This window comes from Chiloscyllium punctatum, chromosome 10 (genome assembly GCF_047496795.1).
Source record: "Chiloscyllium punctatum isolate Juve2018m chromosome 10, sChiPun1.3, whole genome shotgun sequence".
In the NCBI taxonomy this organism is placed as follows: Eukaryota; Metazoa; Chordata; class Chondrichthyes; order Orectolobiformes; family Hemiscylliidae; genus Chiloscyllium; species Chiloscyllium punctatum.
In genome coordinates, this window is record NC_092748.1 from 27,727,512 (window position 1) to 27,755,417 (window position 27,906).

Consider the following 27,906-nt stretch of genomic DNA (forward strand, 5'->3'; position numbering starts at 1 on the left):
GTTACAAAGTTCCAAAAAACGGGGAGTATCAGCTGCAGCCATTACCGCATTGGGGGAAAAAAAGAGACTTTCCCATGGAATGAGTCGTTCATGAGGAAAGAGTTTCTTTCAGCTGTGTCCCAGGGCTGTGCAGGAAGCTGCTGATTGAAGCTGCAGTGGCCGGTTTCTGCTGGCAGTGGAGGTCTGGAGAGAATGGTGTTTGTCCCTGTCTTCCTCTGTGTGAAGCTCCATACCACAGAATCATGGATGGTTTGGGCTGCAATCCAACCATGCCATGGATTTTCTGTTTTAAATGGAGGTTGTGGGTCAAAGCTCCACACCTGGATGGTGTCAACCTGCCAGCCTCCTATCTTCCTGCCCGCTGCTGACCATTTGTGCCACAGAGACTGACACCAACCAGGCGTGCCGATTCCCCCTTACACAGGAAGGTTAGGGGGGATCTGAAGGGCTGTGGAACAGCTGGAGTTCTCATTTTTTCAGAGGCTGTCACCAATTTTCCTGCTTTCATCACCGAGAGTGTCAGAGAGCTTGAGGGGTCTGCAAACACCCAGAGGAATAGGAACCATTACAAACTAGAAGTTACCCAGGCCCTTCGATGCGACTGCCTGATGTACATCACTTGTGGCTCTGGTACTGGGATAATTCAAACCCACAGTTTGTCAGAAACTGAAACTTAAATACAGCGCGTCACGGGCTCGGTCCAACTATCTGTCATTAAGATACACTCGGTACAGAATCCCTTCTATAAAAACCATTTCATCAAATCCTCCCTGTCAATCTGGCCAAATCTTCAACTTTGCATTCATCATCCACTACCCCCACCTAATGTGAACATTTTGTTTGCATCTACCTTATCTACACTAATCATAAGCCCATAAGCTCAGTCACATCTCCGTTCAACTCCAGTTGCTCCATCGTATCATAAATCATTCAGTCCTGAAACTCTCTGGGAAATGAATAAGCTTACCACCTCTCAGGACCCTCCCATCCTTCACAATGTGTGATGATGTCTGTTGTGAGTATATCTGGTCTTCCTCGGCCAGGAAGAGGGCTAATGTGAGTTTTGGAAATAAAAGAGAGGGTGCTGGAGGAACCCAATAGGACTGGCAGCTTTTGGGAGGGAGAAATAATATTCATGTTTAGAGATAGTTTCTTACTCTCTTTTTATTATTCTTTTCTCTCTGCTCTGATAGCGATGGATTCTGGAAGCCTCTCTCACTGAGGTTTGCAGGGATGGATATATAGACAAAAACATCGATCAAAGTGAATTATTTATCTGTCTGATTTCTCACCTGGACTGACACTGTCTTTATTAAACTTGGCTGAATACTGAAAAAGGATTCACAGAAAGGAAACACCAAACAAACATCTAATCAAAATCTGACACGATTGATCGATTCATGTGAAACTGAATATGATTGACCTTTGAGTAAGTGTTGAATCTTCGGTCATTATCACTCACTGCATATAATTTCTCTATAATATCCTCCCTGACGATCTGAACCAAAGTCTTATATTTGCATCCCATGATCCATTTCATTTCAGTTAATGTGAACACCTTGTTTTTATCTACATTGCCTAAACCAACAGTAAAGTTGACACTCTGTCAAATCACCATTCAGCTTCAATGAAACCCTCACATTATGAGTGTCTCAATTTGAAACATTTTGGGAAAGGAACCAGTCTGTCTCCTCTCAGGCACCCTGCCATCCTTTCCCATGTGTGGGTGATCTGTCCCCTCTCAGGGACACGGCTATCCTTCTCAATGTGTGATTGATCTGCCTCCTCTCAGAGACCCTGCCATCCTTCCCAATGTGTGGGTGATCTGCCCCCTCTCAGGGACCCTGCCATCCTTCCCAATGTGTGGGTGATCTGTGCCTCACAGGGATCCTGCCATTTTTCCCAACGTGTTGGTGATCTGCCCCCTCTCAGGGACCCTGCTATCCTTCCAATGTGTGGGTGATCTGCTCCCTCTCAGGGACACTGCCGTCCTTCCCAATGTGTGGGTAATCTGCCACCCTCTCAGGGACCCTGCCATTCTTCCCAATGTGTGGTAATCTGCCCCACCCTCAGGGACCCTGCCCTTCTTCCCAATGTGTGGGTGATCTCTCTCCATTCAGGGACCCTGCCATCCTTCCCAATGTATGGTGATCTGCCCCCTCTCACGGACCCTGCCATCCTTTCCTATGTGCGGGTAACCTGCCCCCTCTCAGGGACCCTGCCATCCTTCCCAATGTGTGGGTGATCTGCCCCCTCTGATGGACCCCGCCATTCTTTGCAAAGTGCGGGTAATCTGCCCCACTCTGAGGGACCCTGCCCATCTTCCCAATGTGTGGGTAATCTGCCTCCTCTCAGGGACCCTGCCATCCTTCCCAATGTGTGGGTAATCTGCCCCACTCTGAGGGACCCTGCCATCCTTCCCAATGTGTGGGTAATCTGCCTCCTCTCAGGGACCCTGCCATCCTTCCCAATGTGTGGTTGATCTGCCTCCTCTCAGGTACCCTGCCATCCTTCCCAATGTGTAGTTGATCTGCCACATCTCAGGGACCCCGCCATCCTTCCTAATGTGTATGTGATTTGCTACATCTCAGGGACCCTACCATCCTTCCAAATATGCGGGTCATCTGCCCGCATCTCAGGGAACCTGCATTCTTCCCAATGTGCGGGTAATCTGCCCCCTCTCAGGGACCCTGCCATTTTTCCCAATGTGTGGGTGATCTGCCCCCTCTCACGGACCCCGCCATTCTTTGCAATGTGCGGTAATCTGCCCCCCCTCTCAGAGACCCTGCCCTTCTTCCCAATGTGTGGGTAATCTGCCCCATCTCATGCACCCCGCCATTCTTCACAATGTGTGGGTGATCTGTCTCCTCTCAGTGACCCTACCATCCTTCCCAATGTGTGGGTGTTATGCCCCCTCTCAGGTACCCTATGTTCCTTCCCAATGTGTGGGTGGTCTCTGATTTGCCCAGATCCCAGCTGCTTTCTGTTCCTCTGGGTGATGTGTTGGAGATGTAGTAAAGAGTGAAGAAGGTTACTCAGAGTACAACACAATCCTAACCATCTGGGCCAATGTGCTGAGAAGTGGCAGATAGAGTTTAATTTAGATAAATGTGAGCTGCTGCATTTTGGGAAAGCAAATCTTAGCAGGATTTATACACTTAACAGCAAGGTCCTGGGGAGTGTTGCTGAACAAAGAGACCTTGTTTCATAGCTCCTTGAAAGTGGAGTCACAGGTAGATAGGACAGTAAAGAAAGCGTTTGGCATGCTTTCCTTTAATGGTCAGAGTATTGAGTACAGGGACTAGGTGGTCAAGTTGTCGCTGTACAGGACATTGGTTTGGCCAGTTTTGGAATATTCTGTACAAATCTGTTCTCCTTCCTATTGGAATGATGCTGCGAAACTTGAAAGTATTCAGCAAAGATTTACAAGGATGTTGCCAGGGTTGGAGGATTCGAGCTATCGGAAGAGGCTGAACAGGCTGGGACTGTTTTTTCCTGGAGTGTCGGAGGCTGAGGGGTGACCTTATAGAGGTTTACAAAATCACGAGGGGCATGGATAAGATAATTAGACAAAGTCTCTTCACTGTGGTGGGGGAGTCCAGAACTAGAGGGCATAGGTTTAGGGTGAAAGAGGAAAGATATAAAAGAGACCTGAGAGACAACGTTTTCTCACAGAGGGTGGTACGTGTATGGAATGAGCTGCCAGATGAAGAGGTGGAGGCTAGAATGATTGCAACATTTAAAAGGCATCTGGATGGGTATATGATGAGAAGGGACTAGATTGGGTTGGGACGTCTGGTCAGCATGGACAACTTCTGTCGAAGGGTCTATTTCCATGCTGTACATCTCTTTGACTCTATGGCGTCATGCAGTGACAGTAGCACAGTGACATCATCTGCTCCCTGGGGCTATTTTCAACTGTGAGATTCTTCTCTAAGTCCAGTACTTCTGATCTCTATCCAGCTGCCGGCTCCTCAGTGAATTTCAAGTTGACAACAGTGACGTTGTTGAGCATTTATGATAATTCTTCAGTAATTTGGAGTTTTTAGTGCTGTGCCTGTTACCTGTGAGAGGTTCTGTTGCTGTAAAGCTGGTGTATGTCCTTTAATGTGGATCTGAATCCATTTCACATATAGCTCTATTTCACTTCTGCCTTCCGTCCATCTTTAATATTGTGAGCACCTGTCTGTTTAATCCTTCTCGTCACTTTATCAAACTGTGTCTGGATGATGTTTCTACTGCATTCCTTTGACCATACGCTATACATTTAGAAGCTTTACTTTCCTACAAAATGTTTCACGGTCAGGAATTGTTCGTACTACAGCCCTTTACTGTTCTGTGTTGTGCCCATATTAACCAAAAGGCTCAGCACCATGTTTACTCGCTCTCATTAATCCAGCATATCCTGAAACATTACCTTTGGATTTCTCTCCATAGAGCTCAGTAAATATTGTCAATCCTTACTTAGCTCTGAAGAAATTGACGACTGATCTTCCTGAGCTACTGCAGTCTGCGTGGTGAAAGTGAAACTGCAATGCTGTTAGGTAAGGAGTTATCAAATTATCATGAACGACTCGTGACACTTGTCCAAATGACCAACAGTTCATATGTTTCATGTATTTGATATAATGCAACAATATCTGACGACCTTGTATCATAACAATATTTGACACCAAGCACACATGGTCATATTAGGACAATTGTCCAGAATCTGTGTCAAAGAGGTAGACTTCTAAGGAGTATCCTGAACAAACAAAGAGATGTTAAAAAATAGGGAGGTTTAGGGAGTAAATTCAAGAGCTTTTTGCTTTGGAAACTGAAAGCATGCAAAAGGTGCAAAAATGGGAGAGTTAAAATTGGAAATCCACAGGAGTTGCAATTCAGGGTAGAGCAAATATTTTGGAGGTAAAAGTCAAAAGAACTATGGATGCTGAAAATCATAAACACAAACAGGAATTGCTGGAGAGACTCAGTAGGTTTGTCAGCATCAGTGGAGAGAAAGCAGAATTATCATTTCAAGTCCAGTGTCCCTTCTTCAGATGTATCTCAGAGGGTTGTGAGTCTGGAGGGGATTATCAAGAGAGGGAGGTGTGCTGTCAAAATTTCAAATTAAAGGAGTGTTAGAATGTTGGTTCTGTGTCACCCGGAATTGTGTGCATTAGTGAGCACAGGGTGAAAGCATACACATGCAGCAGACTACTGGGTGATCTCATGATTACAGGGAAGTGGTATGTGGGCGGATAGCTGGGAGTGTGCTTGTGGAGTTAAGTCTAGAGGGAACAAAAGACTGAATGAGATTTTCAGCAGCAGACGAACTGAGATATTACTAAGCTTCAAATGTATGAAATCTTTGTGATGATGGTGGGTACGTGGTTAGAATCTCACCGTGGGTTGCAATATTCCTCCATGGTTGTGAACAGTCTGATTCAGCCTCCACCAGAAACATAGAACAGAGAATACAAACCATCACAGCGCAATGCAGGCCATTAGGCCCTTGATGTTCTGCCAACTTAAAAGTTAGATAGGCTTCAGATTGGTTTCACAATATTCCATTCTCGCTTATATGTCTATACAATGAGCATTTAATCTCATAAAGTTGGCTAGTCTACTAATATTGCAGGCAGTGCTTTCCACGACATTACTACTTTCCGAGTAAAGAAACTACATCTGACAACTCTCCCATATCTATTACCCCTCAATTTAAAGCTATGTCCTCTCATATGAGCCATCAGCATCTGAGGAACATGGCTCTCACTGTTCACCTGGTCTAAACCTCTGATATGCTTAGATGTCTCAATTACATCACCTCTCAACCTTCTTCTCTCTAGCGACATCAGCCTCAAGTCCCTCAACCTTTTCTGTAAGATTTTCCCTCCATACCAGGCAACATCTTTCTAAATATCCTCTGAACTCTTTCCAAAGCTTCCACATCCTTCCGAGAATGCGGAAAACAGAACTGCATGCAATATCCCAGTGTGGCAGCATCAGAGCTCTATCCAGCTACAACATGACCTCATAGTTCCGAAACTCGATCCCTTCACTAGTAAAAGCTAAGATACCATATGCTTGCTTAACAGCCCTATCAGCTTGGGTGGCAACTTTAAGGAATCTATGTACGTGGACACGGAGATAACCCTGCTCATCTACACTACCAACAAAAACACCATTTGCCCAATGCACCTTATTCTGTTTCATCCTTCCAAAGTGAATCACGTCACACTTTTCCTCATTAAACTCCATTTCCCTTATCTCTGTCCAGCTCTACAGATTATCTATGTCCCTTTGTAACCTACACCAGCCTTCGTCTCTAACCACAACTGTACTGCCGTTAGTATCATCCGAAAATTTACTAACGCATGCCGCTATAAATAACATCCAGATCATTTATAAAAATGACAAACAGCAGTCGACCTAGGTCTTTGCTGCACACCACGAGTAACTGAGCTCCAGGATGAACATTGTCCATTAACAACCACGCTCTGTCTTCTTTCAGCTCGTCAATTTCTAAACAAAACATTAAATCGTCCTTAATCCCACGCCTCCATAATTTGTACAGTAGCCTACCGTGTGGAATCTTATCTAATGCCTTATGAAATCGATACATACCACATCAATTTCTTTACCCTCATCCACTTGTTTGGTTACCTTCTCAAAGAACTTAATAAGGCTTGTGACGAACAACCTACCCTTCACAAAACTGTGTTGACTATCCATAATCAACTTATTCATTTCTAGATGATTATAAATCCAATCTGTTATAACCTTTTCTAACACTTTATAGACCAGTGAGACTTACTTCGGTCGTGGTTAATGACCAGGATTGTCCCAACTCCCCTTCTTGGTCAAGAGAATGACATTTGCTATCCTCCAGTCTTCTGGTACTACTCCTGTAGACAATGACGACATGAAGATGAATGCCAAAGGCTTGGCCATCTCCTCCCCGGCTTCCCAGAGAATCTTAGGATGAATCCCAACCAGCCCACACTTTTAAGAATTTCTAACACCTCTTCCTTGTGAACCTCAATCCCATCTAGTCTAGTGGCCTGTTTCTCAGTATTCTCCTCGATAACATGGTCTTTTTCCAAAGTGGACACTCATGAAAAGTATTAATTTCACACTTCCCCTTATCTGCTGTAACTCCATGCACAACCTCCACTGCTATCCTTCATTGGCCCTAATCTCACTCTAGAGATTCTTTTATCCCCTATATACATATAGAAAGCTTTAGACTTTTATCTGCACCTATCCACCAACAACTTCTCATATCCCTCTTGTTCCTCTTAGCTTCATCTTTAGGTCTTTCCTGGCCATCTTGTAACTCTCACTCACCCTAACTAAGCCTTCACATCTCATCCTAATAGAAGCCTTCTTCTTTCCCTTGTCATGTGATTAAACTTGCATAGTAAACAATGGCTTCTGTGCTCATCAACTTCCTCCCTGTCTGACAGGAGCATACGTACCAAGTACATGCATTAGTCGTTCCTTGAAGCTCCATATTTCAATTGTGCCCAACTCCTGCACTTTGCTTCCTGGTCCTATACATCTTCAATCTTGTCTAACCACATCATAATTGCTTTTCCCCTCACTGTAGCTCTTGCCCTCCGTGTATGTCTCGCCCTTTCCATTGCTAAATTGTGGTCACGATCACCAATGTGGTCACCTACCTCCAAATGTAACACCTGGTTGGGTTCATGACCTAGTACCAAATCTAATGTAGCCTTGCCCCTTGTTGACCTGTCTACGTACACAATGGACAAAAACTGATCCATCTAAAGTACTTGAAATATCGTCTCCCAGTCAATATTCGGGATGTTGATATCCCCCATAACAGCTATACTGTCATTCTCACTCTTACAGAGAATCACATTTGTTATCCTTTCCTCTAAATCTCTGGAACTATTTGGAAGCCTATCGATAACACATGTTAGTGAGGGTTATATCTGCAATAAATGCTGTTGGTTGTGAATCCTATCAGATCAAATTGAATGGTTGGATCGATGGTTGAACTCAATGAGGAATTTACAAAAGCAAAGGGATGTGATGGATGGAAATGAAAGGAATGGAGAAAAGTCACAGATAAAGTCACATAAATGGGTTAATTCTAGGAAAGGAAAGAGAGGTAGTGACAGAGTCTTCTGTGGCTATTCCCATTTCATGCAGGTAAGCTGTTTTGGAAAATGTAGGGAGTCATGGATTCTCAGGGGAACGTGGCACAAACAGCCAAGTTTCTGGTATTGAGTCTGGCTTTAATGCAATGATGGTACGTCAGGTTCCAAGAGATCGATTGTTTTCGGGGATTCTCCAGTCCAAAGCGCAAACAGAGGTTCCTGTGGCCAGCAGCGAAAAATCAGAATGGTGTGCTGCATCCATGGTGCCAGGATGAATGATGTCTCAGAGAGGGTGCAGAATGTTCTCACGGGGGAGAGGGCCACCAAGAAGTCATTGCACACATTGGAACCAACGGCAAAGCAGGGAAAATGTTGAGATTCTGAAGGGAGATTACAAAGTTAGGCCGGAATTTTAAAAATAGGTCCATTAGAGCAGTAATATCTGGATTACTCCAGGTGCGACAAGCTAGTGAGGGCAGGAATAGAAGGATAGAGCATATGAATGCATGGCTGATGAGCTGGTTTGTGGGAGAAGGATTCACATTTTTGGATCATTGGAATCACTTTTGTGGTAGAATTGACCTGAACAAGAAGAACGGATTGCACCTAGACTGAAAGGGAACTAATATACTTGCAGGGAAATTTGCCAGAGCTGCTCGGGAGGATTTAATTTAGTAAGATGGGTCGATAATGAGCAAAGATCTGAGACTGGTACAGTGAGTAAAGAAGCGAGTCAAACAGTCAGGGCAGGCAGGGACAAAGCAGAGAACAAGGTAGAACTGATAAATTATATTGCATTTATTTCAATGCAAGAGGCATAACAGGGAAGGTAGGTTTAAGTCAGGCCATCGTTAGGAACATTGAACTGGGATATCATAAGTATGACAGAAACATGGCTCAGGGATGGACAGGACTTGCAGCTTAATGTTCCAGGTTACAAATGCAAAAGGAAAGACAGAAAGGGAGGCAAGAAAGGTGTGGTTATGTCTTTTTTTTGATAAGGAATAGCATTACAGCTGTACTGAGGAAAGATAGTCTAGGAAATACATCCAAGAAACTTATTTGGGGGGAACTGGGAAATAAGAAAGGGATGGTAACCTTATTGGGATTGTATTATGGACCCCTAATAGTCAGAGGAAAATTGAAAAAACAAATTTGTAAGTAGAACTCAGTTAATTGTAAGAATCAAAAGATGGTTATGGTAGGGGTTTTAAATTTACAGACATAAACTGGGATTGCCATAGTGTTTACGATTTAGATGGAGAGGAATTTGTTAATTGTGTACTGAAACATTTTCTGATTCAGTATGTGCATGTACCTACAGAAGAAAGTGCAAAACCTGACCTACTCTTAGCAAATAAGACAGGGCAAGTGTCTGAGGTGTCAGTGGGGTAGCACTTTGGGGCCAGAGACCATAATTCCATTTGTTTTAAAATAGTGATGGAAAAGGATAGACCAGACCAAACATAAAATTTTAAATTGGAGAAAGGCCATTTTTGACGGAATTAGACAAGAATATTTAAAAGCTGATTGGGGTCACATGTTTGAGGTAAAGGGACGGCTGGAAAATGGGAAGCCTTCAGAAATGAGATAACAAGAGTCCAGAGAAATTATATTCCTGTTAGGGTGAAAGGAAAGGCTGGTAGGTATGGGGAATGCCGGATGATCAAAGGAATTGAGTGTTCGGTTAAGAAAAAGAAAGAAGATTATGTCAGATGTCTAAGGGATAGATCGAGTGAATCCTCATAAAAATATAAAAGCAATAGGAGTGTACTTAAGAGGGAAATCAGGAAGATATGAAGGGGACGCAAGATGGATTCGGCAAATAGAGTTAAGGAGAATCCAAAGGTTTTTTACAAATACATTAGGGAGAAAAGGGAAACGAGGGAGAGAATAGGGCCCCTCTAAGATCAGCAAGGCAGCCTTTGTGTGGAACCGAAGGAAATGGGGAGATACTAAATGAGTATTTTGCATCAAAATTTACTGTGGATAAGGATGTGGAGGATATAGAATGCAGGGATGCAGATGGTGACATCTTGAAAAATGTCCATAATGTAAAGGAGGAAGTGTTGGATGCCTTTAAACGCATAAAACTGGATAAATCCCTAGGACTTGATCAGGTGTACCCAAGAACTCTGTGGGAAGTTAGGGAAGTGATTTATGGGCCTCTTGCTGAGTTATTTATATCATCGATAGTCACAGGTGACATGCCAGAAGACTGGAGGTTGGCTAACATGCTACCACTGTTTCAGAAAGGTGGTAAGGACAAAATAGGGAATGATAGATCGTTGAGCCTGACCTCGGCGGTGTGCAAGTTGTTGGAGGGAACCCTGAGGGACAAGATGTAAATGTATTTGGAAAGGCAAGGACTGATTCGGGATGGTCAACATGGCATTGTGCGAGGGAAATTATATCTCACAAACTTGATTGAGATTTTTGAAGAAGAAACAAAGAGGATTGATGAGGCAGAGCAGTAGACATGATCTATATGGACTTCAGGAAGGCGTTCAACAAGGTTCCACATGGGAGACTGCTTAGCAAGATTCGATGTCATGGAATACAGGGAGAACTAGCCATTCAGACATAGACCTGTTTCAAGGGTAGAAGGCAGAGGTTGATGATGGAGGGTTATTTTTCAGATTGGAGGCCAGTGACCAATGGAGTGCCACAAGGATTGGCGCTGGGTCCACTACTTTTCATCATTTATATAAATGATTTGGATGTGAGCTTAAGAGATATAGTTAGTTAAGTTGCAGATGACAACAAAATTGGAGGTGTAGTGGACAGCGAAGAAAGTTACATCCAATTACATCGGGATGTTGATTAAATGGGCTGAGAAGTAGCAGGTGGAGTTTAATTTAGATAAATATAATGTGCTGCATTTGGGGAAAGCAAGCCTTAACAGGACTTATACACTTAATGGTAAGGTCCTGGGGAATGCTGCTGAACCAAAGGTCCTTGGAGTGCAGGTTCATAGCTCCATGAAAGTGGAGTCGGAGCTAGATAGTATAGTGAAGAATGTGTTTGGCAGGGTCTTCTTCATTTGTCAGAGTATTGAATGCAGGAGTTGGGAGGCTGTCCAGAAATTGTTTAGGTCACTTTTGGAATATTGCGTGTAATTCTGGTTTCTTTCCTATTGGAAGGATGTTGTGAAACTTGAGAGGGTTCAGAAAAGATTTACAAGGATGTTGCCTGAGATGAAGGTCTTGAGCTATAGGGAGATGTTGAATATGCTAGGGCTGTTTTCCTTGAAGCACCACAGGCTGGGGTGCGACGTTATAGAGGTTTATAAATTCATGAGGAGCATGGATAGGGTACATAGACAAGGTCATTTCCCTGGGGTGGGGTAGTCCAGAACTAGAGGGCAAAGGTTTAGGGTGAGTGGGGAAAAATATAAAGGAGACTTCAGGGTAAACTTTTCCATGCAGAGGGTGGTGCGTGCGTCTATGGAATGAGTTGCCAGAGGAAGTGGTGGAGGCTGGTACAATTGCAGCATTTAAAAGACATCTCTTTGGGTATATGAATAGGAAGGGTTTGGTGGGATATAGGCCTGGTTTTGGCAGGTGGGACTAAATTGGATTGGGATATCTGGTAGCATGGACGTTGGGGCTCAGTCCACGCTGCACATGTCTATGACTCTATGACTCAGACAGCTATTTACAGTTCAGACCGGGTTATACTGCTCATGTCAATAACTCCAAATTGCAGTGTAAACTCAGACAGCTATTTACAGTTCAGTGCAGGGTGTACTACTCATTTCAATAACTAATAACTACAGTGTAAAATCAGATATCTATTACACTTCCATACAGGGTATACTGCTCATGTCAATAACTACATATTGGAGGGTAAACTCAGACAGATGTTGAAGTACAGTGTATACCGCTATTATTAATAATTATTATTAATAATTGCAAACAACAAAGCAAAATCAGAGAGCTATTTACAGTTCAATACAGGGTATACTGCTCGTGTCAATAACGACAATCTGCAGGGTACATGCACACAGATACTCACAATTCATTGTAGGATATACTGTCCATGTTAAAAACTAGAAAGTACAGTGTAAACCCAGACAGCTCTTCACTGTTCAGTGCAGCTTACACTGCTCATGTCAATAACTACCAGCTGCAGAGTAAACTCAGACAGCTACTTACAGTTTAATGCAGGATGCATTGCTCATGTTAATAACTTCAAACTACAAGGTAAACTCAGAGAGCAATTTAAAGTTCAGTGCTGGTTATACTCCTCAAGTTAATAACCAAATATTACAGGATAAACCGAGACAGCTATTTACAGTTCAGCGTAGGATATAGTGCTGATATTAACAACAATAAACGTCAGGGTAAACCACGGCCAGTATTTACATCTAATTGCAACGTTTACTGCTCATGTTAATAACTAAAACATTACAGGGTAAATTCAGATACATTTTTACACTACAGTAAGGTATACCGCTCATGTCAATATCTAAACATTTACAGGGTAACTCAGATAGACATTTACACTACAGTAAGGTATAACACTCATGTCAATATCTAAACATTTACAGGGTAACTCAGATAGCTATTTACACTACAGTAAGGTATACTGCTCATGTAAATATCTAAACATTTGCAGGGTAAACTCAGATAAGCATTTGCACTACAGCAAGTTATACCGCTCATGTCAATATCTAAACATGTATAGGGTAACTCAGACAGATATTTATGCTACGGTATGGTATACGACTCATGTTAATAACTAAACATTTACATGGTAAACTCAGATAGATGTTGACACCACAGTAAGGTACACCGGTCATGTCAATATCTAAACATTTACAGGGTAACTCAGATAGCTATTTACACTACAGTAAGGTATACTGTTCATGTCAATACCTAAACATTTGCAGGGTAAACTCAGATCGATAGTTACACTACAGCAAGGTATACCGCTCATGACAATATCTAAATGTTGACAGGGTAACTCAGAGAGTTATTTACACTACAGCAAGGTATACCGCTCATGACAATATCTAAATGTTGACAGGGTAACTCAGAGAGCTATTTACACTACAGTAAGGAATACTGCTCATGTCAATATCTAAACATTTACAGAGTAGCTCAGACAGCTATGTACGCGACAGTTTGGTATACCACTCATGTCAATATCTAAACATTTACAGGGTAAACTCAGATAGATATTTACACTACAAGAAGGTAACCCTCTCATGTCAATATGTAATAATTTACAGGGAAATACAGACAGCTATTTACTCTACAATAAGGTATACCACTCATGTCAATATCTTAACATTTATAGGGTAACTCAGATAGATATGTACACTACAGGAAGATATACCGCTCATATCAATATCTAAACATTTACGGGGTAACTCAGAGAGCTATATACACTACAGTACGATATACTGCTCATGTCAATAACTAAACATTTCCAGGGTAACTCAGGTAGCTACTTACAGTACAGTAAGTTATACCGGTCATGTCAATAACTAAGTATTTACAGGGTAACTCAGAGAGCTATTTACACGACAGTAAGGTATACAACTTATGTTAATATCTAAACATTTACAGAGTTACTCAGATAGGTATTTACACTACCATAAGGTATGCCGCTCATGTCAATAACTAAACATTTACAGGGTAACTCAGAAAGCTATTTACACTACACTGAGGTATCCCGCTCATGTAATATATAAACATTTACAATGTAAATCAGATAGAGATTTACACTACAGTAAGGTATACCGCTCATGTCAATAACTGAACGTTTACAGGGTAACTCTGAGAGCTATTTACACTACAGTAAGGTATACGCCTCATTTCAATATCTAAACATTTACACGGTAACTCAGAGAGCTATTTTCAATACAGTACGGTATACCACTCATGTCAATAACTAACCATTTACAGGATAACTCAGATAGATATTTAAACTACAGTAAGGTATAACACTCATGTCAATAACTAAACATTTACAGGTTTTCTCAGAGAGCTATTTACACTATAGGAAAGGTATACCTCTTATGTCAATATCTAAACATTTACACGGTAACTCAGAGAGCTATTTACACTACAGTGAGGTATACCGCTCATGTAATAACTAAAAATTAACGTTGTAACTCAGATGGAGATTTACACTAGAGTAAGATATACCGCTCATGTAAATAACTAAACATTTACAGGGTAACTCCGATAGATATTTATACTAGAGTAAGATATACCGCTCATGTAAATAACTAAACATTTACAGGGCAAATCAGGTAGCTACTTACAGTACAGTAAGTTATACCGGTCATGTAAATAACTAAATATTTACAGGGTAACTCAGAAAGCTATTTACATGACAGTAAGGTATTACGCTCATGTCAATATCTAAACATTTAAAGGGAAACTCAGAGAGTTATTTACACTATAGCATGGTATACCACTCATGTCAATACCTAAACATTTACAGGGAAACTCAGATAGCTATTTACACTACAGTAAGGTACACTGCTCATGTCAATATCGAAACACTTAAAAGGTAATTCAGAGAGCTATTTACACTGCAATAAGATATATTGCTTATGTCAATATCTAAACGCTTACAGGGTAACTCAGAGAGATATTTACACTACAGTAAGGTATATGACTCACGTCAATACCTAAACATTTACAGGGTAACTCAGATAGAGATTTACACTACAGTAAGGTAAAACACACATATCTATACCTAAACATTTACAGGGTAACTCAGAGAGCTATTTACACTACAGCAAGATATATCACTCAGGTCAATATCTAAACATTTACAGGGAAACTCAGGTAGCTATTCACATTACAATAAGGTTTACTGCTCATGTCATTAAGTAGACATTTAAAGGTTAACTGAAATAGATATTTAGACGACAGTGAGGTATACCGGTCATGTCAATAACTAAACAGTTACAGGGTAACTCAGATAGATATTTACACTAAAGTAAGTTATAACGCTCATGTCAATAACTACGTATTTACAGGGTAGCTCAGACAGCTATTTACACTACAGTAAGTTGTACCCCTCATGTCAATATCTAAACATTTACAGGGTAACTCAGAGAGAGCTATTTACACTACAGTAAGTTATACCTCTCATGTTAACATCTAAATAATTTACAGGGTAACTGAGAGAGATATTTACACTACAGTGAGGTATACCGCTCATGTAATAACTAAACATTTACAGGGTAACTCAGATAGAGATTTACACTAGAGTAAGGTATACCGCTCATGTCAATATCTAAACATTTATAGGGTAACTCACATAGCTATTTGCACTACTTTATGGAATACCGCTCATGTCAATAACTAAACATTTACAGTGAAACTCAGAGAGCTATTTACACTACAGTAAGGTATACCAATCATGTCAATATCTTAACATTTATAGGGTAACTCAGATAGATATGTACACTACAGGAAGATATACCGCTAATGTCAATATCTAAACATTTACAGGGAACTCAGAGAGCTATATACACTACAGTACGATATACCGCTCATGTCAATAACTAAACATTTCCAGGGTAACTCAGATAGATACTTACAGTACAGTACGTTATATCGGTCATGTCAATAACTAAATATTTACAGGGTGACTCAGGTAGCTACTTACAGTACAGTAAGTTATACCGGTCATGTCAATAACTAAATATTTACAGGGTAACTCAGAGAGCAATTTACATGACAGTAAGGTATACATATTATGTCAATATCTAAACATAAGTTGTATACCTTACTCTCGTGTAAATAGCTCTCTGAGTTACCCTGTAAATATTTAGTTATTGACATGACCGGTATAACTTACTGTACTGTAAGTAGCTACCTGAGTTGCCCTGTAAATGTTTAGATATTGAAATAGACAGAACGGACCTGGTAGTGTGCAATGAGACAGGAATAATGAATGAGTCGAGAGTGTGGTGTTGGAAATGCACAGGAGGTGAGGCAGCATCCGAGTAGCAGGAGAATTGACGTTTCAGGCATAAGCCCTTCATCAGGAATGAGGCTTGTGAGTTGGGTTGAGGTAAAAAGCTGAAGTTAAGCGCCAACTCGCAGACAGCCCTTCTTACTGCCTCCAATCAGAACCTCACCACCCATCACCAGGCCATCATCTCCCAGATCATCCACTAGCTCATCACTCCTGGGGATCTCCCATCCACAGCCTCCAAACGTATTGCCTCTGAACCCTACACTGACCAATTCTACTTCCTTCCGAAGATTCACAAAACTGACTGCACCAGTTGACCCATTGTCTCAGCCTGCGCCTGTGTTCCACCAGACTCATCTCTTCCTACCTCGACACCATCTTGTCTCCCCAGTCCAGGAAATCACCATCTCCGTTCATGACACCCCCTACGCACTTCATCGCCTCCAAGATTTTCATTTCCCTGAACCCCAACGCGTCATCTTCACTATGGACATCCAGTCGCTGTGCAAATCCATCTGCCAAGACGAAGGTCTCCAGGTCCTCCATTTCCACATCTTACGCCGTTCCAACCAGTAATCTTCCACTGATATCCTCATCCATCTGGCTGAAGTGGTCCTCACCCTCAACAACTTTTCCTTCCAATCCTCCCACTTCCTCCAAACAAAAGGGATAGCCATGGGCACCTGCATGGGATACAGCTATGCCTGCCTGTTTGTCAAATATGTGGAAATGTCCATCGTCCGCAGTTACACAGGCACCATACTCCACCTGTTCTTCTGCTACATTGATGAATGTATTGGTGCCACGTTTTGCTCCCACAAGGAGAATGAACAGTTCACAAACTTTACCAACACCTTCCACCCGGACCTCAAATTCACCTGGATCATCTTGGCACCATCTCTGGCGACTGAATAATCACAGACATACACCACAAGCCCACCGACTCCCACAGCTACCTAGACTGCACGTCCTCCCACCCTACCTCGTGTAAAAAACGCCATTCCTTATTCCAAATTCTTCCACCACATCTGTTCCCAGGATGACCAATTGCACCTCAGAAAGTCCCAGTCGGTCTCCTTATTTCAAGATCACAAATTCCCTTCCCACGTGGTTGACGATGCCTTCCAGTGCATCTATTTCACTTCAGCACCACCACCCTTCCCAATGCAACAAGCGCAGAACCACCTGGTGTTCACCTTCCACCCCACCAACCTCCGCATAAAATGCATGATATCCCGCCACTTCTGCCACTTCCTCCACACAGACCCCACCACCAAAGGTATACTTCCCTTTCCACCCCTCAGCAGTCTGAAAAGACCATTCCCTCCATGATGCCCTCGTCAGGTCCACACCACCTCCCCACCAGCACACGTCACTCTCCTGGCACCGTTCCCTGCCACTGCAGGAAGGGTAAAACCAGCGCCCACACCACTCTCCTCATCTCTGTCCAAGGCCCAAAGGGATCCTTGCACATCCATTGTAAATTCACCTGTACTGCTACCAACATCATCTACTGCATTCTTTGCAACCATTGTGGTCTCCTCTACATCGTGTAGCCAGGACATCATCTTACTGATCATTTCAGAGAACATTTCTGGGACACTCGCACCCAACAACCCCACCACCCCATGATTGAACACTTCAAATCCCCTCCCCACTCCATCAAAGACGTATATGTCCTGGGCCCCCTTCACCGCCAAACCATTACCATCCAACGCCTGGAGGAGGAACGCCACATATTCCTTCTTGGGACCCTAACACCAAACGAGATAACTGTGGATTTGAACAGCTTCCTCATTTCCCCTCCCCCTAAGCCCAAGCCTTCAACTTGACACCACCCTCTGGACCCATTTTCTCACTGTCCCCTCTGATGTATCATCTTCTCCCTCACCTTCATCCATCTATCGCTTTCCCAGCAATCTCCCCCCAACCACACTCCCCTACCATTTATCTTTCAGCCCCAACTCACAAACCTTATTCCTGATGAAGGGCTTATGCCTGAAACATGAATTCTCCTGCTCCTCGGATGCTGCCTGACCTGCTGTGCTGTTCCAACACCACATTCCCGACTGTGCTCTACAGCATCTGCAGTCCTAACTTTCTCCTAGGAATAATCAATGACCTCAGAGTGAAGGTGCCCCAGGATTGCAGTGATCAAAGTGTGACTAAGTTTTGCGTTTATTTTGGGTGAGGACAGGCTGGATCTGAGACGAGCGCTTAACACCTAAACAACGGGAGCGGTACCTGATAGCGAAGTTAGAGCGGGGTGAAGTGAGGTGGAAAATTCTGTCAGAAAGTGGGTCAGTACAACTGCATCACATCACCCAGACTGTAAAAGACACGCAGAAGGAGCAAAGCATCTTCAGTGCAGGCACAATGACAGGTAAAGTGGAAAGGAGACAATTCAACACACTGAGATGGAGTGGAATTACTTATGTGAAAGAGTTCGATATATAAGCTATTTTACATACAGACTGCACTCTCATTGGAAAAAGGAATTTCCTGCAGTGTAACGGTGATATTTGCCTGCGACATCACAATGCTGAGAGACACTGACATAGTTTCATCTGTAGCAACGTGGCCGAGTGAAAGCATGATCGGCCCATCAACCAGAATTCAATACTTCAAAGCTCTCCTCTGCGCTGTACAACTTATTTGCTGCTTCTGTATTCAGATCTCAATCGCTTCAAAGTGCATCTTCTTCTGCTTCCTGCTTCACCTGAACAAATCCACAATGTTTCCACTTTCACCCATCGTTTGGAACTCCTGAGCTGACACAGGTACGAGTGACCGATTGGCCTTCTCACGCGCTCTCACTCTGGTATGATCTGAATGATAAAGTGCACTGTGTCTGATCCACAGGACACACTGTAGAATTTCCCCGCGCGGGACGGTGCTGTTTATCCCATCACCGCGGACTGAGCTGTCTCCCATTGGCAGAGTATTCAGACATATCCCTCCACTTGCAGACAGTGTCAGGGGACGGGAGCACGGTGAGCTCTGAAGCTTCCTGTCATTGGCACAGCCAAGTGCATCAGCCGCTGGAACTTAACAACTTTGATTCCGAAATTCCTCCAAATATCATTTATTTGAGACCGAGAGAAAGATGCTGATCTGAAGGAAAAGGGAGAAAGGGGTTGCAGAACATGTCTTGCCTCGGTAAAATTCAAATAAGTGCAATTTTATGTAGCCTGTTTTGTGTTCAGAATCCATCTTCACACAGCAATCGTGCAGAAAGGCTTTTGTGTCGGGGGCGTCCGTTTCTTTGCTGCAATTGGGCAGCAATTAAAATCTGAGCCCCAACTGTCCCAGACGAAGAGACTCCGAGTGCAACCCTCATTCAATGAGGTCCATCCCCACAGCCCTGAGCTGCGGGGCTGCATGCAGTCCAAAGAGGAAGGGAGGGTTAAAAACGAGCCATTGTTTCTCCCTCAGCTGCTCTGTCCCAGCTACATGGAGATGAACAGCAGCGACGTGGGACGTCAGTCAAAATGTGCTGATAGAAGCCGTTTAGCCTATCGAGTCCACGGCAACTCTCCATCGCTTGCTTCTCTCTGAGGTGATTCATCATCGGTGGTGTTTGTTCTAATAATGGGGAACTGTGTCTGCGTTGAAATGTTGTCTCCAATATGGTTATCCACATGTCATTCACGGCTTTTCATTTCACCGGAGGACGCTGCTGTGTGACACAGTGTGGGGAATAACTGCAAGGCGTCATGAGCATGGGACACACCACAACTGATATCTCTCAACTCCACCAGTGTATTCTCGGCTCAGGCAAGTGACTTTGCGAATCAGATCATAGCCGACCGACAGAGAACAGGAAAAAAATCTTCCAGACATTCATAAATGTGTTTCCTCAAATGTGTAAATTTCGCGGGTCTATCAATGCGAGATATTTATTTCAGATACCATTGAGTGACAGTACGCAGAAGGCTCATGAATATGTAATACGAAGAACGGAGCACTGTTATAAAGGAACACTGGCAGGGGCAGTACACACACTGAAAGCTGGAATTGTCAATGAGCAGAGGATGCGTTTTATCCATTAACTTCTGGTTTATGGGTATGCCAGGCTCCCGCTGGGCCGCTCTGTTAGCGCTGACCACAGCAGTTTCCCGCAGTCTTCAGGTTTTTGTAGCATGTACCTTCGAGAATGACTGTTATTGTGCGATACACTGTGGCACAGATGTGTCCCGGCTGTGTCAATATAACCACTCTGTAACTTCCCAAATTCTGTTGATTTAACTGCGATTTCACTCAGAATGACAAAATATACCATACTGCGTATTGAGGCCATGCAGCCCACCTTCGCTGTGCTCTTTCCTCACAATGACGAAATGACTGTGTTCTGATTGATTGATTGTCACATGGATGTAAGTACAGTGGAAAGCTTTGTTCTCGATTGGTAAAGGCAGATTATAGTAATTAAGGACTTGCAAATCACAGCGTGAGAAAAGCAAAATTTGGACAGACTCAGGAAGTCAGGTTACTCCCTACAGGACGTGCGCTCAGCAAGATCCGAATTGGCAGGATCAGCATTATTTCCAGTTAGACAATCCATTTCTAAGAGCAGTAATGGCCTAGAAGAAGCTGAGCTTGAACTTGCTGGTGTGTCTTTTCAAGCTTTGGAATCTTAATCTGACTTTGATCTCATCAAAATTATACCTTCTCAGTCAAAAGTGATGCAGTGAGCAAAATTCCAGGGCTCATCCGGGATTGAACTGGAGACCTCTCGCACGTAAGTGACCCGCCTGAGGCAATATTACACCTGAGACAAACGAGCCAGAATGGCGCCAGACGTGGTAACCATCAATCTGGTGTTTTTTTTTCTCTTGTAAGCTAAGGCTATTTCTGCTGTTTCGGAGTGAAAGCAGCACAACACCTTTCCATTCTGACTCGTTCTCCCAGGAAGCTGTGTTAGCTGGTTCCCCCGGAACTGGGTGCTCTCCGTTGATGACTGAACAAACTCATCTTCCATTGGCAGGCAGTGCTGGTGGAGTACAGCATGAACGCGGTCTTCAGCTCCCAATCAAACATGGGTTTGTGGAGCAGGGAAGGGAGCTGTGGGAGAGGTCGGTATGGAAATTCTGGAAAGCTGTACAAAAGGGAGATAGTGCATTCACAGGAACTCATCTTTTTTTGGAAAACTTATCCAAAAGTTGAGACAGATAGAAAACTGTTGGGAAAGAGAGAATCTCGCTCAGTTAATGGGTACATTGTTTGTGTCCTTCTCGAAGTCACGGGATGACTCTGCTGTCTGAATCTGTATAGGATGTTACTGCAGCGAGTCCTGTCGCTCACACACACTCCACCTGATGTGTATACATTTTACCACGTTACTACCAGCTCAGAGAGTAGATTTCACAAGCTCACATTATCCCAGAGTGATAGACAGGGAACAGAAGGAAGCGATTCAGACCATTATTTTAACACCTCCTGGAGAGAAAATGGATGTGGGAGAGCGGACAATCTCGACTGTTTCCATTGGTTCCTCCGTTGTTTACAGACAATGTTACATTGCCGCTGTCGCAGGGCTTCAATTCCTTCGATCGGCTTCAATTCGGCACAGAATTCGAATCAATAGAAGTTCACCAATATCCTTCTGAAATTTCATACAGGTAGCATGAAACATATTGCATTCATCAATAATTTTCACTATTCCCTACATCCAAGTACACGTTGCACGATTTCCATGAATACTAAGGACGTAAGACTGTTATGCAAGAATAAATTCCAGTTTAAACTGTAAAATAAGAAGAATGCACAGAAATTCATGTACGTCACCATGTCCAGAACTGCAGCCCATCAGACAGGAAATCTGTCCCTGAATCCCCAATATTCACACGTTTGCTTACTCCATTTGCATAGTTGGAAATCTGTGTGAAGGAGCATTCAGTTTGACAGAGCGCCTGAGAGAATCCTCCAATGTCTGATCTAAAGCTGCAAGAGAAGCTGTCTATTCCAGCTGTGAGAGCGGTAGTGTAAAGGGGAGCAACTTGATATTCCGTGGTGTAGATTCAGATTGGCCTCATTATATTATTGTTGAAAACCTTCTGTCAGAAACAGCACGGAAAGAAAGGAACACGAGGAGGCCAAACACCGGTCCTATCCGACCATTTGATATCGTCATGGTTGATCAACAGCTTCAATGTCTTTCCCCAGCTCATCCACAATAACCTGTCACACAAAGGGAAAAATACATTTCAGCAATCGAAGATGTCTGTGCCACTATGGGAAGGAAAAGTGTTTCGAGACAGTGGATTTCTGCACGAACTTTGCAGGTTTTGCGGCTGACCAGCTAATTCTGGTTGATCATGTTTCAAACGATATGATTGCGTCAAAACTCACAACCAAGAAGGTAAGGAATGTTCTCTGGTCAACAGCTGGGTCGCGAACTCCTGACGATGGGAATTGATGATGATTCAGCAGAACAATCATTGATTGAGCTGGCATCTAAACTTCGATTCTGGTGGAAGTCAAACCCGTAAACTTTAAATAGCATTGTTAACAATGCTGTAGAAATCTAATGTGCTTTTCGTTGCGCCGCAGAGCCGTGCTACCACAATTTTATTGCACCCAAACTTGCGGTTGTCGTGGAGGAAATGTAGATAATCACCAGGAAATGCGGAGAGACCTTCAAAGAGTAGATCTTTTATTTGTAAACAAAAAGCCGTGATATTCAGAAAGCCAATTCTTGATTGCCCCCGAACTTATCAGCGCGCCCAACTGTGTTTGTCCGAATTACCTCACTCCAGCTACACAATAAACCAATGATGTTAGTTCCTATTATCGCTCCACGTCTGCCACTATGGGTTTTCCTACATTCAACTTAATATTATTCACTGCCATGATTTGGTATTTTACTGCCACCTCTGCTGCAATAATCATCCATCCCAGACTAACCTGTCATGATTAGATATTTAGCTACCCAATCTACCACAATGTTTTTCCTGTCTCAAGCTGACTCTATTAACTACTGATTCGATATTTAATGTCATATCTTGCTACGAGGTTCTCAAGTATACTGACTCTAATAACTATCAATTGAATATTTAAAATCATGTCCTAAATATTTATTCTCACGACTTGTCCCAAACTGCCATGATGATATTTAGCCGGCAAGGCTGACTTTACTAATTGTTATTGTTTCAGCCTGCCACAGTAGCCATTCAACCTCAGACTGACGCTGCTAATTGGTGTAGGATCATTCCAATATTCTTATCCCATGCTGTCACAGCGGCCCCATCCTGCCAAAGTCATCATTTGACCAGTGTAGCATTCCACAGACCCTTGTAACATATCGCCACTAGTTTTCATGCTTATACACTGCCCATGTTTTCATGCTCTGTATTTTCGGTTCGGTGTTTGGATCTTTCACCAGACATCGGTTTATCTTCACCCCACTTTCCAGTACCTGGTCCTTATCCATGTGTGCTCTAGCTTCTCAAGTATTCGGCTAAATACTCCTGAAATGTTTTGATGACTAGTATCTTTACCAGACGTTCAAACAGTGAATTCCAAACAAACGACAGTCTCAGAATGAAAACATTCTTCCTATATCTCCTCTGAACGTCCTCTCCCTTGCGTTTCCGTACATCCCTGGTTGTTAACCCTCCCCATAAAAAGTTTATTCCGATCACAGATACCGATCCCCTTAATGTGCACCTTAAACACTTCCTCACTCAGCCTTCTCCGCTATCAGATAAAAAGCCTGAGCAGAGCTCGTCTATCTTCGCCATGGCGAGACTGTCGTGCTGGAAACGTACAGCAGGTCAGGAAACATCCGAGCAGCAGGAGAATCAACCTATTTGCTCTGTCCAATATTTCATAACCTAAAAAAACCCATTAAGTCTTCCTTGGTTCAGGGATAACTGTTCTCAATTTTCCAAGAAGACAAGTGAATAAAATCTCATCCTCAGTACACCCCCATCAGCATCTTCTCTGATGACTTTCCACCCCAGTAAACACCGTCATTATCAATTCATGGAATCACAGAATCAGACAGTGCAGAAAGAGCATTTCAGTCAATCGACCCGGTGTTGACTCTCTGAAGAGCATCACACCTAGACCTAGCTCCCCTTCCTATTTCCTTATATTTCACCTGAAGAAGGGGAATCCCTCCCCCTTATGATTTCAAATAAACCTGTTGGAGTATAACCTGATGTCCTGTGACGTCTGACCTTTTCCCCGCGTTACCCATGGCTAATTCACCTAACTTACTTAATTCACTCCCTGCACACGAGAGGGTAATTTAACTTTGCCAATCAACATAACCCTCCCTCTGAACAGCAGTGCGAATTACTGAGACAATATTCCATCATATTGAGCAAATGCTGTATCATTTTTTAATGGTTTTATACCCTGGTAACAGCCTCATCAAAACAAATGAACCCAAATTCAATGTATCGAAACGCTACTCTGTCCTTTACAATTTCATTCATGCTGCGGAAAATGTTTCTGCACTCATATTTGAATTCGTTTATGTTGTTTCTTCCTCAGCTTCCTGCTTCTAGTAAACACTTCAATCCGGAACAAGTCTGTCAAATGCTTTTCATTCCAACACAGTCACAAGGTGAAGTTTGCAGAAGTCACGTGTTTGACCGTTCACTGACACTCTGCCTCCCTGAGAATTGCAGTCCTTCCCCACCTTTAAGGAGAAAGTGAGGACTGCAGATGCTGGAGATCAGAGCTGAAAATGTGTTGCTGGAAAAGCGCAGCAGGTCAGGCAGCATCCAAGGAACAAGGAGAATCGACGTTTCGGGCATGAGCCCTTCTTCAGGAATCAGGATTTCTGAAGAAGGGCTTATACCCGAAACGGCGATTCTCCTTGTTCCTTGGATGCTGCCTGACCTGCTGCGCTTTTCCAGCAACACATTTTTTTCAGCTTCCCCACCTTTATTCAGGCAGCAGTGTCCTACCTGTGACATGCCCCATCGAGAATGGAAGGACAGGTATCAATACCCGCACTTGGGAATGGAGCGTCAGTTTTAAAACGTTTACGTTGTCCCCAGCGGAGAATTGAGCCCTATGACAGGCGGGGACACTAACCATTATACTACCGAGGGCAAGAGTGTCAAAGGAGGCCCTTCAACTAAATGTGGCCACACTTGTCAAAAACAACTGCCTAATGAACTGAGTCCCATTTCAGAATACTTACCCCACAGTCTTATATGTCTTGGTATCAAAAGTTCACATCTGAATATTTATTCAGGTTATAAAGGTTACTGCCGCTCTGAAAAATGCAGACAGTGTATTCCAAATTCCAACCACCCACTGGCTGATAAGGCTTTTTCGCACATCTTCTCAAACCTTTCTGTCTTTCTCTTTAAATCTCTGGCCCCTGCTGATCGATCCCTCCATCAATGGGAAACTCGTTCAGTCAACCCTGTCCCTACCCTAACTCAATCATGTCTCCTCTACATCTCCTTTACACTACGACAAACACTCCACTCTGTCCCGTCTTTCTTCACAACTGAAACTCTTCAGCCCAAACAATATCCCGGTAAATATCTCCTGCAATTTTCTCAGTGTGATCACATCCCTGCTATAATGTGACTTGCAAAACTGCACACAATGCTCTTGCTTGAGCCTAATGAGCATTTGTTTTTAAATTTCTGGATTAGTATGAGGGCGATTCTGGCAACGCAGAATTTATTACCCATTCCGAATTGCCCAGAGGGCAGTTGAGACTCAACCATATTGCTATGAGTCTGAAGTCACATGCAGCCCAGACCAAGTAAGGATAGCAAATTCCATCCCGAAATGACATCAGTGAAACAGACTTTTTTTTCAATAATTGTCAATGGATCTATAGTAGTCATTAGATTCTTCCTTGCAGATATTCTTTTAATCCAAATTTGCCAATCATGGCATGGTGGGATTCAAGTCCGAGTACCCAGACTATTACCTCGGTCTCTGGATTATCAGTCCTATGAAATTATCACAAGAGCAACGCAGAAAGCCACAAAAGCTGATCTTTTCCAATAAAATGTCTTTTCACCAAAACAATCCTGGGTATTTTCCATGAGCTAGACGCTCCAATTGTCTCTGGCCTATGTCAGTAAGAACTGCTACATGGGGATTGATTTCACAACCGCGGTATCCAAATGGATCGACTTGTTTGAAGGTCCCGATGGTGGGATTGGGGCACGTTCACCCAACAACGGTGACCGCAGCAGCAGCACAGACAGAACAGTATGAATGTGAAAGAGAGTGATAGATTGGGCATTGCCTCAGAGAAATGGGGGGAGGGACGGAAAGGAGGTTTAATGCTCGTGGGAAGGAGAGAAATCTCCGACAACGGCTGTGTTTGAATCCTAATATATGAAACGCAGAGATGTGAGAGAGCGGAATTTGAAGGTAAAACAATTAATTTCTTAGCATGTGTCACAAAAAGGACAACGGAGAGAACACTGAGTGCCGTGATTTGGTTTCAAATCGAGGTTGCTGTGGTCACAATGCAAAATACCGACAACCACGATCACAGTAACCACAGAACAGGATGCTTGCAAGCAGCAATAAGTATACTAGCAGGGGAAATGTTCGGAAGATCAGCACATGTTCAGTATCAGTACTCAGCGAACAGTGACAGATATGAGGGAACTGAGAATGAGCTGAATCTTTCAGTACGATGTCCTCAGAGGCTGTGGAGATCCCTTGAATAAGAATATTCAAAACTGAGATTGATAGATTGTGACAAAACATCAACGACTCGGGGGACAGTACAGGATATTGTTGAAATGTATGCTTCAATAGCACTTTAGCTTAACATCGGCGACTTCACCAGCTTCCTCAAGTTGTAACCCAGTGTTGCAGGTAATCACACATAATCCCAGTTCACATTTTCAGAAGCAGAGAAACTGCAGCACAGCCGCCCAGATCCAAACGGAAATGGGGAGGGAATGAGTCGCGGAGTTACTCTCCAGTGATGCAACAGGTGAGCGTGCTGTCCTTTTATGATGGCATAGAGACGCAAGAAATTCCTCGGTTGAATGTGCTCCTGCTCAAGGGAATGGTTGTCCCCGTTTATACTATCATAGCGATTTCCGGTGCATCTTGCTAAGACCACCGAGTGGCACAACTGGAGCGTGTTGAGCACTTAACTTTGCAGTGTTGGGTTTCAAAGATGATTTTGCTATTTGGATCTGTGTTTCCGACACTGGCGGTGGCAGCTGCATTTGCTTGCATCAGCTCAGTTTCAGTTTCTTCCACACAGTCAAGACTTCAACCTGGAAAAGGGGGTGTTGGGGTGATATTTTAAACTGGTCATCTTTGGCGACTGGGACACGGAAACGGTGATGTTTAAGTTCGACGAATAAAACCTGGAATGCAAGCCTGACCTCAGGAACAGAGATAATAACTTTATTTTCCTGCAATCCCATTCATTCATGTCCCTTATGCAGGGGAGTCTACAATCTTCACCCAGTCCTGCCTACGAGAGACTCCAGGACCAGAAAAACATGAGCTGACCCTTAATTCAGGAATCCCCATCGTGTGGGGAAGCAGGCTAGTCGGCCCTTCCAGTCCACACGGTCCATCCGAAGTGCATCCCACCAGACCCCACGGTATTCCCTGTCCCATAAGCCTGCATTTCCCATTGCTGATCCCTGTGAATGGCACATCTTTGGTCAGAGGGAGAAATAAAAACGCAAACACACAGAGAATGTGCAGACTGCCCACAGACAGACACCCGAGGCTGGGATCGCACCGTGTTTGTGGTGTAGCCAGACAGCAACGAACAAGGGGCGAAGAATAAATGTTGTCCAGGCCAGTCATACTCACACCCTGTGGGTGAATGAGAAACAATGAAAACACATTCACAACTTGGAAAACGGAATTTGTAACT

General features: G+C 43.3%; 1 long non-coding RNA gene across 1 annotated transcript; it reads left to right on the forward strand.

Annotated features, from left to right (window-relative positions):
• Positions 1-1,197: 1,197 nt before the first annotated feature.
• LOC140481963 (uncharacterized) lies at positions 1,198-24,585 on the forward strand. The gene is made up of 3 exons (XR_011961638.1): positions 1,198-1,429; positions 4,438-4,544; positions 18,256-24,585. It is a non-coding gene; the product is annotated as an uncharacterized lncRNA (long non-coding RNA).
• The last annotated feature ends 3,321 nt before the right edge of the window (positions 24,586-27,906 follow it).